This window comes from Poecilia reticulata, chromosome 18 (genome assembly GCF_904066995.2).
Source record: "Poecilia reticulata chromosome 18, P_reticulata-male-v2, whole genome shotgun sequence".
Taxonomy (NCBI): domain Eukaryota; kingdom Metazoa; phylum Chordata; class Actinopteri; order Cyprinodontiformes; family Poeciliidae; genus Poecilia; species Poecilia reticulata.
This window is the reverse complement of record NC_088847.1, coordinates 20607117-20619950: the sequence shown is the minus strand read 5'-3', so window position 1 is coordinate 20619950 and position 12834 is coordinate 20607117. Positions and strand designations below refer to the sequence as shown.

Genomic DNA, 12834 nt, shown 5'->3' with positions numbered 1-12834 from the left:
TTTCCCTTTCATTGGTCATTATTACTGTATCACTGTCACTTTAATTATGTTAAAAAAAAAAGATAGAACACACAATAGTCCTAGCATCCCCTTGATAATGTAATTACCGCCTACAGTAGCTTTTAGAAGCTCGTGTAGATTATGTTAAGAAGAACAGCAGGTCGTGTCTTCGTATGAATCAGTGTGTTAATTGTGGATTGACGCTTGGTGTCGAGCGAACAAGGTCTAGCATGCAGGGTGATGCTATAGCTAAGACCCAAGGCTCTCTCTGTAATTGGAAATGACAGGGTAGATGCTATAGCTGGAAGGGTCAACTGTCTGCTACACACACACGCACAGATGCAGCGCACATTTTCTTTTTCTCTTTCCACACATGCTTGTTCTTTCTTGGTTTTTTCACATCGCTCCTCAGTTTCTCTTCTCCAATATACTTTAACTCGCGTCATGAACATCACATACACACACACGCCCCCCATGGCTTGGTTGTAATTAGTGGCACAGGTTAATGGTCACCCATAATGCCTCTAATTGGACTGGCAGGCACCATTACCCAGCGCTAATCACCATTCCCTGGGTGACGAGGCGTCCTGAACCTCTGACCAATCGCTGCTAGCAGGATCTGTATCACATAGTCAGGGCTCGATGAACTCTACTGCACCAATTAACCAGCTCTGACCAACTCACTGACTCCCACCAAACACTAGCGAGCAAACTGGTACCTTCTATTGTTTGGAGTCGTTTTGTTTCAAGGTCCTTCCTGGATGATTTTCTTGAATTGGCATGAAGGTTTAGGTTGTCTTTTGAAACAGGACATCTCTTAAAGGTGTGTTTAGATCATCAGTTGAAAACAGCGTTGAAATGGCTTAGCTATAAATGTTATGTGAAGTAAAAATTTATGTATGAAAATCATTAAGGGGTTATGTTTTATATAGGTTTTGCTTCATTGTAGGTCCCAGGAGTGTGTTTTATTGTCTTTTTTTTTGCATTTTTATGATTATGTTGTGCATCCATTTTATTCAAACAAACTATTGGGACCGCATTTCTCAGCATTCATTACACTACAAACACTGAACAGTGTAGTTGAATAAGGTGAAGTAGTCATTTTCTTCTTTTCATTTCTTTAAGAAGATTTATTTCTATGCTGTGATGGTTACTTTTGTCTTTGTCTCTCTTGGTGCTGTAGCTTTGACTTGCAGTCAAAATGCTTTAAAATCAAATGTCTGCACCCTGAACAGAAAGTTTCTTTATCACCTTAGTTGCTCACAGTTCTTAGACCTTGGAGATTTTCACTGGCAAAGCAACTGAAGGCTTTTCGTGTGCCTATACTCAACAGAGCAGATAATGTAACATGCAAAATAGCATTTTTAATTCATAATCGCTGAGCTCCGTAGAGCAGGAAAACTGACTAAACTCTGAACTAAAAATTTGAATCCGTGTTTGTACTGGAGAAGGAAAAATGTTTAATTCGACTGAGATCAGCTGACGAAATGTTAACAGAACTGAAAACACAGCGATAATGCAGAAGTGTCCAGAGCCTTGGGTTAAATTTGCGACACACCAGGCTAAGCAGGCATTGATCTGAGCCTGCACTCGTTTCATATTCTTTTTACTTTGCTCCTAAAGGAGGGGCCACAGCATCCCACCTTCATGAGAAACTGCTGCCTTTATTTTTTATCCTGGAAGGTCGAGGACGACCCACTTCCTCCAGTGCGGTTCAAAATCTCGCAGAGGGGATCAAAAATGTTTCCTACTGGAATCCCAGCTAGGGCCAAGGACGGTTTTCTCTTGTGTCCTCTTGTGTTCGAAGGGGTCAATGACGACGTGCTTCAACCTTTTCCTGTGCTCCCAGGCGGGGACCGGCGACAACCCACCTCTGCTGTCCGAAGAGCTGGAACAGTCTCCGCGCAGACTGTTCCTGCTCTCTTCGAGGGGTTAAGGTCAACCCAACCTGTTGATATTCCAGGCTCCTTAAAATATCCCTCCAAATGAGATTTGAGTCAACGTCGTTCCTCCAGAGTCTCTCTGCCAGTCGCCACAAACCCCAAGGCGCCTCTTCGTCTTCCCATCACAGTGTTATGGTGGAAGCCATATTGTTCCAGAAACACGTCGTTTCTGAGTCTATGTCCAGTGGTGCACTCGAAGGGGTTCTGTCATCAGACTTTTGTTTTTCTCACTAGTTTTGAGAGGTTTGTGTTAGTTTTGTATTTGATGTGTATTGTTTTTGTCATTTCTTCTGACTGTGTTTAGTAATTTCCTGTTTAGGTTTCGTTTAAAGTGTTGTCATTTTCCTGGTTAGCCACTCTCAGCCTCTCAGCTCCTTACCACTGTGTTCCCGTTGATTCAGTTCGATTCAGTTTGTCAACCCTGCCACAACTAAAACCCCGACAAATGCGCCTTGTTTATTCATCTTTTCAGTCCTTGTGATTGAAAAGATGCCTAAACAAGGCTAATATTCCTGCTCTTCATATTTCCTCTCAGACGAAACGGCCAAAAGACGTTTTTGCCGTTCAAAATGAATCTGGCCCACCAAAGCCTTCAGGTCCAGCCAAACCGTGAGGACGCCGTTTGGATGGGAGAGTGAGGGAAGGGGATTGCCGTCTAGAAGGATGGCAGAATCCTGAACAGTAGCAGAGAGCTTTATTTAGCTTTCCACATCACGAGGCTTTCATTTTCATGCCCATTAAACATGACCTGAGTTTAATTGCATTTGCAAGCTCCTCAACCAGACCCGGTTTCACATTAAGGTTTTGGAGCTCTTTCCCACAAAGCTCGATTTATCTTCAGCTGTCTGCAGCGTCAGAATGTAGATGTTTCTGTGTTTATCCTCATTATTGAATGCGCACCATTTAATATGCTCTTTGCATAATGCGCACATATGCAAACATGTCGAATATTTCATTATACGCTATTAAGTCGGTTCGAGACTTAAGCTATTATTACTGAACAAGCTTATAATCCCTCAGTGAGGAAGTTTTTCCTCAAAAATACGGGTTTATTTGAAAAAGCGTTAAAAGTTTTAGTGCAACACTGCAGAACCTTCTGCATGAGTGAAATGACGTGTTTTTAACCATTTCACTGTAAACCGTGTTACAACAGATGCTGGTTGATTTGCTCATAAAACCGCGACCATATATAATTCTCAGGTATTCATTATGTTATAAGCTGTTGCACCCAAGGAGAAAAAGAAAAGGCTTTTCATTACTAAGGCTTTTGCTGAAGGTCTCAAGGCAGGAAAGAAAGGCGCCAATGAGGGAAGGAATTAAGGAGACACAGGAAGAAAGAACACAAGGATGGACAAAAGAGGAAAGACAAAGAAGGAGCGAGAGAAGGAACGAAGAGGACACGAGGATGGAGTAAAGCAGGAATTAGGACACACAGGCAATTCATGCAGGAGGAAAAGAATAAAACAAGGAAGAAGGAAAGTTGGACATACAATTGAAAAGACATAAGGGAAAGAAGTATATGACAGGAATATACTCTAATCTCTTAATGTTGTTTTTTTTTAATACTCTTTCTATTTGCAGATTGTTTCACTTATAACAAGACATTTTTCTAAACTTATAAATTAAATAATTTACCCATAGAAATAGGCCTGTCACGATAACAAATTTTGCTGGACGATTAATTGACAATAATATTGTTTCAAGACCTTTTGACAGTGATTTAATGGAAATGACATAAAAATGCATGCGATTTCCTGCCATAGATAGATGCAAGTGGAGAGCTTTTTTGAGCCTTTTTTCATTCAGCCTCATCAATAGAAAGAAAAAAAGGCAGGAAGAGACGATAGAGCCGATAATTAAAATGAGGTCGATAGGTTTAATTTATCGAGCGATTAATTGATTTATCGTTTATCGCGACAGGCCTACATAGTAAGTGCTTTCTCATCAATATAAAGGAATCGATTTAAAACAAACTCCTGTATCTTGCTGAAAAGTTGCTTGTAATTTAATTGGGTCTTATTTCGACTGCACTAAGATGACTGCACTAGAAACTAGACCAAAATCACTTAAGGTTTGATGTTTTTGTAGTAGTGTGGTAATAAACATGTAACAGAGTTGTTCCTTTAGTACAAAAAGAAAGAAAACTAAACATTTCCTTATACTTTGCTTTATCAGTTGTACATCTGTCGCATTATTCGTTCTCAACGGTTAATCCGCTCGTCTGCTATTGTGTGCTTAAAATTCCTCAAAAATAATTTCAGGCGGAGAAAGTCTTGCATTAATGATGCGAAGATTTGAAGTCACGTATTCCCAGTGTTTTCACCTTAAGGTCCTTTTAAACAAAGAGATGGTGGGGGGATGTGAGGGAAAACAATTTTCTCGAGTGCTGTGAAGTATAATGAAGTTCCTGGAGTACAGATGAAATGTCTTCCCCCCAGACTTAATAAACCAAAATTTTAATCCTGTAACCATGAAGCTGAAACAAAGAGAAAACAAAACATGAAGTTCAAAACACCAGCAAGATTAAGTAAGATCACAATCTCCTTGAACATTTTTTTACTTTGTGAGATAAGCTTAGATTAGGGAATCAGAAGATAGCATATATATCAGGAAGTACCACAGGATTTTGTCTTTTCTTTTTGTGTGCATGAGCTCTTGAAGCTTGTTTTTTTTTTTTTTTTTTAGATGAATATCCTTCAGCAAAGGACAAAGACCTTTGCTGCTCAGAAATATTGAGAGACGAGGACCACGAAGGCCAGCTCTGTGATTTGAGTCGGATTTTGTCCCCACACGGCAAATAGTGCCTTAGTTGCTTCCAAATCGTTTCAATTTGGAAGTATACTTCTAGGTTGCCAAACACTTCCATAATTTTCTGGCACTTGTCACTCTTTGCTTTAGCTTTATTCTGCTGGAACCCAAATTTTGCAACATTTCTTCTCTGTCATTCCTTTCTAGACGATTCAACAAGGACGAAATTTAAGAACCCACCTGTACGGTTTGTGCTTCAGGAAATGATTATTTGGAGCAGATCTTTCACTCAGTATTGCCAACTCTGTTGCTGATTTTGTGTAATTGGCTGCAGAAAGCACGCAGGAGACCAGCAGATTCTGAACGGTTTACTGTAGATCTACCGCAATGCATTCTGGGTACAAAATAAACACAATTTGCTGCACCTCATCAGAATGTGAGGAACAGAAATGGAACTTCCTGCTTCAAAATAAGACCACAAATAGGAGCATCTAGCTATTTCAAGAGTTCAGATGTCAAACTTCATTTACCTGAAAATTGATAAAACATCCAGTTAAATTTGTGCTCCAAAATTCAGCGAAATTTCAGTCAAAATTTATTTCAGGGAGACTAAGTGCGCTAAATCTTTTCAAAGTTGGCAAGAATGCTAAAGTGATGAATAAAAATTAGATGCACTATTAGCAGATCAGCTGTTTTTGTTTTGTTTTGTTGTTCTGTACCTACTGCCATCTAGTGATAGTAAAATTACATGATTACACCGTTAGTCACTACTACAGCAGAGACACTGAAAGATGGCATTATTTGCAGATAATTTGTTTTCAAAAAATCTTTTAAGACCAATTACCGTATTTTCCAGACTATGAGCGCAACCCCCCGCCCCCCTTCGAAAATTATATATACCGGGCTACAGGACGCTGGTATCTCTGCCGCTCTCTGATTCCCATAAGGACCCAGCAGAGGGCAGCAGAGGGCTGCATCATAATAACTGCTGGATATATTAAGGACGCAGTTCTCAGTCTCCAAATCAGGCTTTGTTCACACCGAATTTACGTGCAGCGGCTTTATTTCCCTCCTGTACTGCCAGATCGATACTCCTCAACTTAGAAGCTGCATCATATGAGTTTGAAAATATTTCTCCGTAATGCCTGCTGCTAGCATGGCTGCTAGCATGTGCTTGTTCTAAATGAAAATTAGGCGTTCTTCTTTGACTTCCAATGATTCACTTCCTGCTAAAGAGCCCCCTGGTGCTTGAAGAAAAATCCACAGAAAAGCTGCATGTTCAAAGTGTAGGAAAAAAAAGTAGCAGCTTATAGTCCGTAAAATACGGTAGTTGAAATTGGAAAATGTTTGCCGCGGCACAGTGGTTGAAAAACACTGGTCTACATCACATGTGTCAAACTCAAATTTGACCCGCCATAGCTTTTCATATGGCCCTCCAGACTCCAAATTACATCAATGAGTCCCTCCAGTTTTTCCACAACTACGCAAAATTCACATAAAATCAACAGATCCCCACATTTTTTTCTGATTTTACTGACATTTTTTTCTCAAAATTGGCCAAAAACATTTAGTTTAAACTTACGTAATGTCAAGTTATATCTGTGACTGATGCAGCAATGAATAAAAAGTCACATTTAACATCACATATTAGCGCAAATATTGTAAAAATTCCTGACAAATATTTCTATGTTGCCACCACAAAATCTGTGATTTTGATTGCAAAAAAAGAAAACAATCACAAAGTCCTAGTTGGACTGAAAAGATGTTCAATATAATTTCATTTAAAGAAACACTTATTGAACAGCTATTTGTAAATATTTTAACAATTTACATTTATCAATATATTCTAGAACAACCGGCACATTCAGATTTTCGATGCAGCCCAGAATGAAAATGAGTTCGACACCCGCTGGTTTACGTCATATGAAGGATGTGGATTATTACTCGAGTGTGTGTGTGCGCGTGTGTGTGTGATCAGTCTATATACACACTGAAATGTTTGCCCTCTTGTTTCACGACTGAACAATGCTACCAGAAGGAAAGCGAAAACCCCAACAAAAAAATAAATCCAGAGCGCTTTTTTCCCGGAGGTGGAAAACTGCTGTTGCCGTTTCTGTCCGTTGACATAATCTTGCACTTTAGGCAGTCACCCATGATGCCTTCCATGTCTCGATGCCTTCTGTGGAGTTTCACTGCACTTATTTCCACTTTGCCTCCTGAAAGCAGCTGAGCCTGAAGCATTAGCAGGTTCGAGACAGCGATCAGTAGATTGAAAACACGCGGCCCACCATGAGAACATAAGGGCCTCGTGTGTCTGTTTGCAATGAAAGCTATGCTATCCAGAGCCGTTATCGGCCGAGACGTTCCACTGAAGTGCATTATGGCTATCTTTGAGGTTGACTGTTTATATTTGGAGTTAATTTATTTTGACGGAGCATCAGATAAGATGTTGGTTTAGGAAAGTTTAGTGGAGCTTCAAATACAAGTTTCCAGGAGTTTAAATATCTGTATGCTCAATTCGTGATCCCGGTGCTATTGTTTGTCCTCTAATAAAGTGTTACAAATGAAAATAAGTTGGGTTTTTTATTTATTTAATGCTGTGGAAAAAATGTGCTCAAAGATTATCCAGCATAACTTTAAAAAAAAAAAAGAAGTTAATCATGTTTGGAATAGCTGTAAGTTGTTTTCCATTTTCATTTTCATGAACAAATGGAAATTTATCTACTGCGGATTGAGGAAATATTTGCCCTGTCTGTGTTTTTCTGTGTTTACCTGTGTAAGATATGTGAAATGTTTCTTGTAAAAAATCACCTGAGTTGTAATAAAATAAAATTTTCAAATTATGGTTCTATTTATTGCAATCCAAACCAGCCTGATTAAAAAAAACAACCTCTGTCAACCTGATAACTGGGATTCAAGCCTGGACATGGACTAGGCCACTTCAAGACCTCAAGATGTTGATTAAATGGTCAGATCATTACATTTGTGCATAGCTCAAATATGCTTGAGCTTAAGATCTTGAAAGTATTAATCTGAGTCACAGTATCATAACTTCCTCTCAGCAAACTGTGAAACTAACTACTATGTTGCACACCTTTTCTCTGGAGGACAGTCTGGACACTGTGTGGCATAGATTCAAGAAGGTGTCTGAAAAAAATACATTTCTCTCTTTTTTTTGGACCATTCTCTGCAAACCCAACTAATGCATGAAAATTCCTGTAGATCAGCAGTTTCTAAAATACCGAGACCAGTCGGTTTGGCACCAACAAGAATGTTCAAGGTCGCTTAAATCGTATTTCTTCTCCATTTCGACGTCTGGATGTGCTCAAAAAACTGAGGAAACTGGAAAACTGGAGGAGAAAATGAATGTCAAAACTAAGAAACCATTCATGAAAGTAATATATATATATATATATATATATATATATATATATATATATATTTTAAAGAACTGTGTGTCTTTGTAATAGACTGCTGTTGAAGTTCCAAAAGATTTAATCAAGTCACAATTGGCCTTCGCAGCACTTTCGCTTCTCGGGTCTCGGTACAACAATAAAATTTTTGTTAAATTAGGTCAGAACAACGCAGGTTTATCCCTCGAGTTTGTAGCTTTTGTATGAGTGCACTGTATGTAGAAAATTAAGTACTGTATGGGTCTATAAACGGAATAAAAGGTGATTTGGGGGATTCTGATCAGGAGGTTGTGGAAGTCTGTACTCTGCTGTCGAGGGGTTACGTTACTTTTGCAGCAATGTCATCATCTTGCTTTTTTTTGTTTCATATTGAAGGACCAGCGGACCGTTTCAGGATGAAATTTCGCTGCCCTTCGACTGCCCCAAGGTGGTGAAATATTCAGCCAAAGTAATCAAAAATAGGCCATGCCTCTCAGTTTCAACCATCCAACATGCCGAGGTGAGGGAACATCTGGACAGGGTAACTTCAGATAAAGCAATGTAATAATTTCTGCAAATATTTGAGTCACAGTTGTCAGTTCTGTTGCAGTGATGCATGTCTGGTGTACTTTTTGTGTGAGGGCTGCATCTGTCTACCAGCCGAATTCTTTACATAATCCATCTGCCTAATTTGGAGAATAAATGGTGCATGTCAAATATTTGGTAAGGGAATGTCAGCACATTGTTTTCCTATTGCATTGTCTTGTGAAAATAGATATGCAACATTGTGACTGGGTGTAATAGGCTGCTGGTGGACGTCCAGGTTGCCTAAATGATTCTGTGGCTTAATAAACAACTAAACATTCTCCTGAAACCATGTGAGAAAAACCCAAAACAACTTTGAAAGACCTTCAGGACGTATAAGGAAATACTTAAATGGACGCCTTTATATTTTCTGGAGGGAAAACACAAAGAAGACTTTTGTTCAGTGAGCTTTTTATTCTGTTTGCAACTAACCAGATAATTTAGAAAACATTTTTGCCGTTTTTTTTTCTGCTTGTCTGATTATCCTGATTCCAAAACAAGCTCAATTGCCGGCTTGCTGTTTTCTTGCTGTGTCTCTAAGTGCTGTATGTACACTTCCCCTCAATGACAAAAGAGCGCTTCAAAGATTTATGTGCTTTCACAAAGCGTAACGGGGCACGGGCGAGTAAGTCACCTTACTATTTTTCTGTTGTGTCGCTTCTTTTTAAAACATCCTTCATCTCCACAGGACGCTCTTCTCCTCTCTTTCTCTCTCACATTTCCGTTCTCCGGTCAACTTCCTAACCATTCGCGCAGTTTCTTCTTCTCTGGTCCCTTCGACCTCTCGCTCTCCCCGCTCTGTCGGCTTCGTTCAGCTGCCAGTTCGCACGCTGGCCTCAGCGTGACATTCGGGGACAATTGAGTCGTGGCAGTTTTTAGATGGTGACTGCGGCGTTTCAGACTGACGTTTCTGACGGATGGCAGAGTCGTGTGTGTGTGTGTGTGTGTTTCCTGAGATCTGCCAATATGTTTCTCTGCTTCGCCGTTAATTTGCACACAATCATAACAGTAGTGTGAATTTTGCCACTCTTGCATAGAAATAATGTATTGCAAGGAATGGGAGATGTAATAAAAAAAGAGTATAACTAGAATTAATGAAATATCTACCTAAAGAGTTGAATAAATGAATATGAAACATGTATAATGTTTGCGATATTTAATTCCGTGTACATTTGAAAATTCAAAATGTAATATTTGATGGAGTACTTTTTGTATTGCTCTTCTAAGAATTTAGTATTTTTACATGTGTGGCCTTTCAGATGGGAAAAAGTACATCTAAAATACTCTTTAGAATCAAATTTTTAAAGCCTTTTTATTAAATTTTTAACTGTCTTTAACTAAATATTAAAGGAACAGCATGTCACGCTTCTGCTCCCTGTTAATCTTTTAAAGTCAATCTTCCTTTGTGCGTTCATGTTCCATACAAATGAACAAAGGCAGTTCACATCAGACGGGTCAAAATTATCCTCACCTCTGAAGTGAAGATTTTAAAATGAGATAAAATATTCTAAATGCGTTGCCACTTTTTGTTTAGTACCGCACAAGTTAGTAGTTGTAACATACAAGTTGTGTCGACCGTAGCAGAAAGGAAAAATAAAATCATCGCTGGTCTTTCACTGATTAACATAGAAAGGATTGTTTCTTTTGGTTTTTTGACTTTGGTTATCCGGTGTCTGGGTGACTAGTTGGTGTCTTCAGTTGAGTCTGAGGTCTTAATTTAGCTAAATTTGCAAGAAAGCTCGTGAAGTCGAGCTTCCGCTACTAGGAATAATAGGTAGTTAAATTAAAGTTAACTGCAAATCAGAGTCAAGTTAATATCTAGTTACGTTCGAGCCAATAGTTAAACCAGCTAATCAGCGCCTAGCTAACAGCTACACTGATTCTTTCTACTTTACCAGTGCAGTATTTAGTGACATGAGTCAAATTTCCTCCTGAAATTCTGTATATCTTTGAAATTAATTTAGATGTAATGGTCTATGTGACATTTTTTAATACAAAAAACTCTGATTAGGGCTGTAAGAGGTTTGTAAACAGAGTCTGTAAATAATCTTCTTTTGCTCAGAACTCAGAACTGTATTGGCTGGTTAAAAAAAAAAACACTACAAAGGCAAAAATGAAGGAACAACCTGATCTGATAAAGACGTTATGTATGCAACGAGGAGAAAAAAAGACGTATAATCGGTTGAAGCCAATGCAAGGGAGAAGACTGGCAAAATGTATTCATAATTGATTTGGGGGAAAAAATACTGTTTGTTGTGGGCAAAATAATAGAGAGCTGTAAAAAAAATACAAGAAACGAGCAACACGGCAGCAGGTGAAACTTGGCATGCATTGTTAAAGTCGAGACTTGACTGCAGCAGAAACTAATTTCCTTTGCACCAAAGCTGACGGATGGACTCAAGGAACCTTATTTTACCCTATAAATGTTTTATTCCCAGATCCTCCAAACTAATAGCTGCTTCCCGTTTGTCCGTCTCCTTCCCCTCCACACATTTCTCTCACCTTACTCAACCTTTTCTCAGCTCTCGGATGGGATGAAATGCAAAATAGTCTTGACTTTGTTCTTTGTAAAATTTTTCTTCAAATTATTGGTGGAGGAAAAAAAAAAACCTGGTTCTGTACAATATAAATCTATGCAGGATTGGAGTAGGAGTTTTAAGCTCAGGGGTTTTGCATTCATTATCAGTCTGCTTGTTGTGAAAAAAGCAAATTTGATGAATTAAAAGATCAGTTACTCTCACTTGCAAGTAAAACAGCCTCAATATTTTAGTTAAAATTCTATACTTTTACTTGTAACTTTATTTGTTGTTGTTGTTGTTGCTGCTGGCATGCATTTCTTGTACAATTTAAAAATCAAATGATAACAATGGATAAGTACTTCTAATATTAATGATATAAGAAAAAGAAAAAAACTTAATTGTGGACGAAATGGGAGATTTATGTTCTGTTTAACAAAAAAATCATCAAAAAGGATAGAAATAATAAAGCTTCAAGTTTTTTAACTCAGATTTTGCCAGTTGCTAGTCTGTTTGATATTGTCTTAAACATTTCACACTATTGAAAGTTACTGCAAGAAAAATGAATCAATTCTACAAAAAAAAAAGATTCCCCTCTTTAAAGAAACATTGCAGAAACTGTTGCTGCTTTTTCAGCCGATTTGTATTGTCTATAGATTTTACTTGCGAAGTTATGCGTAGTTATTTACTTACGCAAGTCTCTTCTCTAAAACTGGAACTGTTAACCACACTGCAAAAGGAAAAATCCGTGTTTCAGCCGACAACTGGTGTTTCGATTACCGCTGACCTTCCTGGTCAGATCTTCAGTGTCTCTTCTGATCTTGTCTGGTTGTTGAGAATTCATAAAAGTGGTCCAACGGTTTAACAAGTAGGAATGAATCCTGAGCACATACGAATAAAACTGTCACATTTACATCCACTATGTTCTTGTGGTAAATTACAAAGGGGTCTTTTTTTTTTTTTTTTTTTTTTACTTGATATTCTGCAGGTCTTGTAACAATAAAGCTGAAGTGAAAAACAGGTGTGAGTCTCTCCAAGAGGCAGTATGTGTTTCTTAGTGTCATAATTACGCTTTTCCTGCAATCGAAAAGTTTTTCTTTTAATAAAACACTGAGAGTCTGCAGCAGGTGTGTGCTTTCTGTTTGATTATAAAAAGCAACCCCCCGCTGTGTCTGTGTATCATACCTGTGTGATGCTGAATGCACGTCTCTCTGTTTTCCTGACAACTGAGAGGATCTATTCACAGCTGCTTCATTGAGAAACGAATGTGTGTTGGGGTTTTTTTTTTTGGGGGGTTTTTTTGAGGAGAACTGTCACTCAGCTTCCCGTTCCTTTTATTCTTTCGGTGTGAATTAGATTTGGCAAAGTTGAGCTCTAGTTTTATGTGATCACAGGAGGGTTTTTGCTGCTGCCAAAAATTTATTTTTCCCTTCTCTTCACAGAGGAGTCTGTGTTTATCTTGTCTTAATGATTCCAGGATTCGACACTTGTAATGACTTGTAAGCTTGACAAAAGTTTGGCTTTTGCTTATTTTTCATAAAAACACACACTGAGCCACGTTTCCTGATCTTTTCTTTGTCCTTGCCTTCCTCAAATTTGCCGCCTCACCTGTCATGGCTTGAGTCAATTCATCCATTTCTTCTTATTACG

The 12834-nt window shown here is 38.5% G+C and overlaps 1 long non-coding RNA gene across 2 annotated transcripts in view; it reads left to right on the top strand.

Annotated features, from left to right (window-relative positions):
- The window catches only part of LOC145548932 (uncharacterized), a 92190-nt gene that overhangs the window by 74541 nt on the left and 4815 nt on the right, over positions 1 to 12834 (top strand). For both annotated transcript variants that reach the window (XR_014084878.1, XR_014084877.1), the window contains one exon: positions 8480 to 8603. This is a non-coding gene — a long non-coding RNA (uncharacterized LOC145548932). The remainder of the gene's footprint in view (positions 1 to 8479; positions 8604 to 12834) is intronic.